General features: G+C 51.2%; 1 pseudogene; it reads left to right on the top strand.

Annotated features, from left to right (window-relative positions):
* Positions 1-2,598: 2,598 nt before the first annotated feature.
* Positions 2,599-4,486, top strand: LOC134736561 (heterogeneous nuclear ribonucleoprotein A3-like; annotated as a pseudogene).
* Positions 4,487-7,574: the final 3,088 nt, after the last annotated feature.

Genomic DNA, 7,574 nt, shown 5'->3' with positions numbered 1-7,574 from the left:
CCTGCAAGGAAGGCCGATAAGCTTTAGTTAAGGCTTGAATTTGAATTCTTTCAGTAACTAAAGAGTAATTTACTGGAAAAAAAAAAAAAAAAAAAAAAAGAAAAAGAAAGAAGACCTGGGAAGCAGGAGAGGACCTGTGCCACAGTCCAAGCCACAGTTTGAAATCCCTGCCACAGGAGCAAGGAGCTTTCTGCAAGATTCACGCCACCCCCAACCCTCCACCGCCCAGGTGGTCCTGACCCATTCGGCCCTGCACGCACCACAGCCGCAGTCCGGCGCAGTCCCTTTGGTTTCCTGAGATTCCTTACAGCCAGAAGATTCAGAGAGAGAGTCGGCCTATGAGCAGAGGAGAGGATGTCCCTCAAGAGTGACACAGGAAGTGCAGAGGAAATGCGACAGCACCTGTCCTAGTAGACAAGGCCAGTGACGGTCGCCCAGCGCTGATTCTAGGATGCTAGGGCAATCCGCCCTGTGGACCCCGTGGAGAGGTCAGGCCGGAGCCTCGGAGGCCGGACACCCAAGGGCTGCCACGGAGGACTGCTGCGTTGCCCAGCCTCAGGGACTGGTTTGTAAGACAACCGTGGGAACCACAGTGACAGGAGAATCAGCTAGCTCCTCGCGCATGCGCACTGGCTGGGCCAACTCGCGCTCCGTTCCCAGCAGTCAGGCCTCTTCCCCTTTAAATAAGGGCAGCTGCGCCCCAGCAGAGGGGGATCCTGCTGCAGCCCCGGCGCTGCGGCTGGATCCGGGGTCCAGTTTGGGGCCGCGTGGGGGAGGGGGGCGCGGGTGTCCCAGGGCCGAGCACCCAAGAGTCCGGTGTTCAGGACCTCCTTGAGCCGAGTTCCACCGATGCAGCGGGAGCTTCAGGGCGCCTGCAGGCTTCTCAGGACTCCTCTTCAGATATGACTTTGGACCCCTCCGAGTGAGAATGGATGGGCTCACCACATCTGGTGAGGCGGGCCAGGGCCTCGCTGCAGCACAGAAGGATCCCATGGCCCTCGAGGCCTGGTGTCAGGTGAAAATTCACTGATCCGTGAGCCCTCTGCCTCCCTCCTCCTTTGAAAGAGCAGTGGACCGCCCCCGCTTCTAAAAGCCCTGGGGCTCCTGCAAGCTGACACCGCTTTCCAGGACACGTGCAGACAGGGACCCGGCGAATCCGAGTAGAGACGAGGCGATCAGGCGCGCACTGACGTATCCTAGAGCTGATGGCGTGAATGCATGTCACCGGAGGCATATGGGGCGATAGCGAAACCAAGAAGGGTGTCCAGGCATGTGCCCGGAGGCAAGGGGGAGCAAGTGGCCTTTCCCTGAGTGCCAAGGGAAATGAAGGAAGACCTGGGATCCAGGAGGGGCCTGTGCCTCCGGCCAAGCCACAGTTTGAAATGCCTGCCAGAGGAGCAAAGAGCTTTCCGCAAGATTAACCCCACCCCCAACCCTTCACGCCCAGGCAGCCCTGACGCATCCTCCCCTGCACGCGACCCCAGCCGCAGTCCGGCGCAGTACCTTTGGTTTGCTGACATTCCTTACAGCCAGAAGATTCAGGGAGACAGTCCGCCTATGAGCAGAGGAGAGGATGTCCCTCAAGAGTGACACGGGAATTGCAGAGGAGATTCGACAGCACCTGTCCTAGAAGACAAGGCCTGTCAACGTCGCCCAGCGCTGATTCTAGGATTCTAGGGGAATCCGCCCTGTGGACCCCATGGAGAGGTCAGGCCGGAGCCTCGGAGGCTGGACACCCAAGGGCTGCCGCGGAGGACTGCTGCGTTGCCCAGCCTCAGGGACTGGTTTCTAAGACAACCGTGGGAACCACTGTGACGGGAGAATCCGCTCGCTCCTCGCGCATGCGCACTGGCTGGGCCAACTCGCGCTCCGCTCCCAGCAGTCAGGCCTCGTCCCCTTTAAATAAGGGCAGCTGCGCCCCGGCAGAGGGGGATCCTGCTGCAGCCCCGGCGCTGCGGCTGGATCCGGGGTCCAGTTTGGGGCCGGATGGGGGAGGGGGCCGCGCGTGTCCCAGGGCCCAGCACCCAAGAGTCCGGTGTTCAGGACCTCCTTGAGCCGAGTTCCACCGACGCAGCGGGAGCTTCAGGGCGCCTGCAGGGTTCTCAGGACTCCTCTTCAGATGTGACTTTGGACCCCTCCGAGTGAGAAAGGATGGGCTCACCACATCTGGTGAGGCGGGCCAGGGCCTCGCTGCAGCACAGAATGATCCCATGGCCCTGGAGGCGTGGTGTCAGCTGAAAATTCACTGATCCGTGAGCCCTCTGCCTCCCTCTTCCGTTGAAAGAGCAGTGGCCCGCCCCGCTTCTGAAAGCCCTGGGGCTCCTGCAAGCCGACACCGCTTTCCAGGACACGTGCGTGCAGACAAGGACCGGGCCAAACCGAGGTGGAGACGAGGCGATGAGGCGCGCACTGACGTATCCCAGAGCAGACGGCGTGAATGCCTGTCACCGGGGGCACGTGGGGCGATGGCGAAACCAACAAAGGTGTCCAGGCGTGTGCCCGGTGGCGAGCGGGAAGGAGTGGCCTTTCCCTGAGTGCCAAGGGAAATGAAAGGAGACCTGGGGAACTCGAGTTGGAAGAGCCGAGTCCGGACTCAAAATGAAGCTGAAACCGCCACCCTGTCGTCCCCAGCCCGACTCCGGCCGTCGCCGTCCCCGCCGGGGGGAGGAGGGCCATGTTCCAAAGGAATCAGAGCGGTTGAGAAAACGTTTTACTGGTGATCTGAGCTTGGAAACTACAGATGACAGTTGAAGAGCACATTCTGAGAAATGGGGCACACTCACAGATTGTGTGGTAAGGAGAGACCCCCCATACAAATCGTTCCAGGGGCTTTGGTTTTGTGACTTATTCTTGTGTTGAAGAGGCGGATGCAGCCATGTGTGCTGGACCACACAAGGTTGATGGGCGTGTAGTGGAACCAAAGAGAGCTGTTTCTGGAGAGGATTCTGTAAAGCCTGGTGCCCATCTAACACTGAAAACAATTTTTGTTGGTGGTATTTAAGAAGATACAGAAGAATATAATTTGAGAGACTACGTTGAAAAGTACGGCAAGATGGAAACCATAGAAGTTCTGTGAGACGGGCAGAGTGGACAAAAGGGAGGATTTGCTTTTGTAACTTTTGACGATCATGACACCGTTGATAAAATTGTTGTTCAGCAATACCACACTATTAATGGGCATAATTATGAAGTGAAAAAGGCCCTCTCTAAACAAGAGATGCAGTCTGCAGGATCACACAGAGGTCGCGGAGGTGGATCTGGCAATTTTATGGGTCGCGCAGGAAACTTTGGAGGTGGCGGAGGTAATTTTGGCCGTGGTGGAAACTTTGGTGGAAGAGGATGCTACGGTGGTGGAGGTGGTGGCAGCAGAGGTAGTTATGGAGGAGGTGATGGTGGATATAGTGGATCTGGAGGAGATGGTGGCAACTATGGCGGTGGTCCTGGTTATAGAAGTAGAGGGGGCTATGGTGGTGGTGGACCAGGATACAGAAACCAAGGTGGTGCACACGGTGGAGGTGGTGGAGGATATGACGGTTACAATGAAGGAGGAAGTTTTGGCGGTAGCAACTACGGTGGTGGTGGCAACTCTAATGATTTTGGAAGTTATAGTGGACAACAGCAATCAAATTGTGGACCCAGGGAAGGGGGCAGTTTTGGTGGAAGAAGCTTGGGCAGTCCCTATGGTGGTGGTTATGGATCTGGTGGTGGAAGTGGTGGATATGGTAGCAGCAGGTTCTAAAAACAGCAGAAAAGGGCTACAGTTCTTAGCAGGAGAGAGAGCGAGGAGTTGTCAGGAAAGCTGCAGGTTACTTTGCGACAGGCGTCCCAAAAGCGTTAGAGGAACTGTAAAAATCCGCCACAGAAGGAACGATGATCCATAGTCAGAAAAGTGAGTGCAGCTGAAACAGGGAACCCTTCTGGTTCAGGACTGTCGCAGCCACAGTTCGCAAAAAGTGCAGCTATTGATTAATGCAATGTAGTGTCAATTAGATGTACATTCCTGAGGTCTTTTATCTGTTGTAGCTTTGTCTTTTTCTTTTTCTTTTCATTACATCAGGTATATCGCCCTGTAAATTGTGGTAGTGGTACCGGGAATAGAAAATTAAGGAATTTTTAACTTGTCAATATTTGTGTAGTTCAGTTTTTCCGCATTTTAGTACAGAAACTTTAACAAAATGCAGTTTCCGAGGTGTTTCCCTGTGAGTTAACACGCAAAGAAGATCATTGTTAATTACTACTTTGTAGGAATGTTGCTGAAGTTAACTGTGAAGAAACACCTGCTGACTTGCAGTTTAAGGGGAATCTATTCTCCCCATTTCCAAAGCATGATATGAATGGGCGCGGACATGTGGAGAGAATAGATAATTTGTGTGTTTGCAATGTGTGTTTTAGATAAATAGGGTTGTGTATTTAAATTAGCATTTGTGAATTTAATAGCATTAAGGTCACTTTCAAATGAGAAAAATGTCAACATTTCTATTTGGTTTTGTGCATTTTCTTTTAAAATGTAATCATGATTTTAGTGTGTTAGACTTGCTGAGTCCTAGCCGTGTTTAGAACATCTCTATTCTACCTTTATCTTGGTCAGATTTGAACTGCAGCCACAGGTTTTGGGTGTAAGGAGGGTTTACTGCCCTCCATTTATATTCTGAAAAGGGAGAGTGGATGTTTTCCCTCTCCTTCATTAGAAACCATTCTTAAAACCTGTTGAAAATATAGAACCATTAGGCCTGCTGTATCTGAGCAAATTAGTGGGTAACTATTTTTTTCTTCTTTGAAGCACAAACGGCCCATAAATCTTGAGTTACTTTCCTTAAATTCTTTTTTTTTTTGATATAAGTTTTCAGAGCAAGAGAATAAAAATCATGTGTTATTAAACCCCTAAGTGGCTGGCATGCTTTCCTGTTTGTATTCTATTCCTTTTGCTGGATGAAACCAAGGATAGTTTAGGTATGATTGTCCAAAATAACCTAACTGCAGCAGAAATGTAGCACAGTTGCTTAGTACAGGCTTCTCACTTCTTACAGACCTGAATTCAAACTTGGATAGTCTGAGTTCTTAAGTTCCCAAAGAACACACGGTCATTCCTTGTTTATATTTCAACATAAATCATGTTGTCACCAATGAGTTTGGAAGGCCCTGTTAGAGAAGAGTTTTAGTTAATTAGGTCGTATATACGTATATTAATATACACAAATGTCTAGTGTTTTGCTCCCGCGAGTGCTTACAATTTCATTGGAACCCTGAGTATGTGCCCTACCGTTACTCTTTCTTTGGTAGTTGTACCTTGAATTCAAGTCTTTTTTGTTTGAAGAAGTACTAAGCAAACAAGCAATCACAAGGGGAATGGGGCGTGGTAGTGTTTGAAAATGCTCTCTTGTTGCTCTAATTCTGGGCCTCTGTGCATGAATATTTGGATGCGTGCTGTGCCAGCATGGAAATTGGTCTTCACACACACTACAGTTTTCCAGAAACATTCACAAACCAACAAATGGAACAGACATTCCATTTGTTAATGGGCATATATGTGAAGAGCAGTGTCGAAAATAGGCTAATATTAGGAAGTGGTTAAGTCCTTAATTACTTCAAGCGTGGTTATATAATGGACACTGTCAATGTTCATAACGTAAACCTGGGTACCCGGTCAAAATAATGCTTGGGAAATATTAACATTGAGCTCAATTGTCTCACGTTCCTTTATTCATATAAATAAAGTTGAAAGGAATGGGGGAGATTAACATTTCCCGTTTTATGTTTGCGAAATGGTTTGAAACAACCTTGACACTATCTTTCAATGGCATGAGGTTAATTGTACGGTTAAACAACTTCCTATCCTCTGGAACTAGTATTATCGTGAAAATCTTTACAGTAAGTTGATGTTTACAACCTATAAGCAGGTGAAATCTCTGTATGTGACCTGTTTATCAGGTGTATTATCTTAGCTCTTGTGAACAGTGTGGAAAAGTAAGCCATGAGGAGGGCGATGTAACCAGCTTTAAAGGACCTAAGGTGTGCTTTTTAAGCACACCCTGGATCACAGAAACTCACTAAGACAGGACTTCAGCAGCCTTTTGCGTTTGGACAAGTCAGCATAAATAAAGAATGACAAGGCAGCAGCAAGAGCTTCAACTACAGAGAAGTGAAGGCATAAGATACTATGAGGAGAGTGAGCAACTTTCCAAAAGCTAGTTAAATGTGCTTATTACAACTGAAATGTCGAAGAAATTCTAGCAGGAAGGAGCTCTTGGCCTTTTGGAACATCAATGAGAGATAGTTGCCACAGTCACTGGGTCTAGCATTTAGACCTGCAAGGAAGGCCGATAAGCTTTAGTTAAGGCTTGAATTTGAATTCTTTCAGTAACTAAAGAGTAATTTACTGGAAAAAAAAAAAAAAAAAAAAAAGAAAAAGAAAGAAGACCTGGGAAGCAGGAGAGGACCTGTGCCACAGTCCAAGCCACAGTTTGAAATCCCTGCCACAGGAGCAAGGAGCTTTCTGCAAGATTCACGCCACCCCCAACCCTCCACCGCCCAGGTGGTCCTGACCCATTCGGCCCTGCACGCACCACAGCCGCAGTCCGGCGCAGTCCCTTTGGTTTCCTGAGATTCCTTACAGCCAGAAGATTCAGAGAGAGAGTCGGCCTATGAGCAGAGGAGAGGATGTCCCTCAAGAGTGACACAGGAAGTGCAGAGGAAATGCGACAGCACCTGTCCTAGTAGACAAGGCCAGTGACGGTCGCCCAGCGCTGATTCTAGGATGCTAGGGCAATCCGCCCTGTGGACCCCGTGGAGAGGTCAGGCCGGAGCCTCGGAGGCCGGACACCCAAGGGCTGCCACGGAGGACTGCTGCGTTGCCCAGCCTCAGGGACTGGTTTGTAAGACAACCGTGGGAACCACAGTGACAGGAGAATCAGCTAGCTCCTCGCGCATGCGCACTGGCTGGGCCAACTCGCGCTCCGTTCCCAGCAGTCAGGCCTCTTCCCCTTTAAATAAGGGCAGCTGCGCCCCAGCAGAGGGGGATCCTGCTGCAGCCCCGGCGCTGCGGCTGGATCCGGGGTCCAGTTTGGGGCCGCGTGGGGGAGGGGGGCGCGGGTGTCCCAGGGCCGAGCACCCAAGAGTCCGGTGTTCAGGACCTCCTTGAGCCGAGTTCCACCGATGCAGCGGGAGCTTCAGGGCGCCTGCAGGCTTCTCAGGACTCCTCTTCAGATATGACTTTGGACCCCTCCGAGTGAGAATGGATGGGCTCACCACATCTGGTGAGGCGGGCCAGGGCCTCGCTGCAGCACAGAAGGATCCCATGGCCCTCGAGGCCTGGTGTCAGGTGAAAATTCACTGATCCGTGAGCCCTCTGCCTCCCTCCTCCTTTGAAAGAGCAGTGGACCGCCCCCGCTTCTAAAAGCCCTGGGGCTCCTGCAAGCTGACACCGCTTTCCAGGACACGTGCAGACAGGGACCCGGCGAATCCGAGTAGAGACGAGGCGATCAGGCGCGCACTGACGTATCCTAGAGCTGATGGCGTGAATGCATGTCACCGGAGGCATATGGGGCGATAGCGAAACCAAGAAGGGTGTCCAGGCA

This window comes from Symphalangus syndactylus, chromosome 5 (assembly GCF_028878055.3).
Source record: "Symphalangus syndactylus isolate Jambi chromosome 5, NHGRI_mSymSyn1-v2.1_pri, whole genome shotgun sequence".
NCBI lineage: Eukaryota > Metazoa > Chordata > Mammalia > Primates > Hylobatidae > Symphalangus > Symphalangus syndactylus.
Note: the sequence above shows the minus strand (reverse complement) of the source record. Positions and strands in the feature narration are given on the sequence as shown.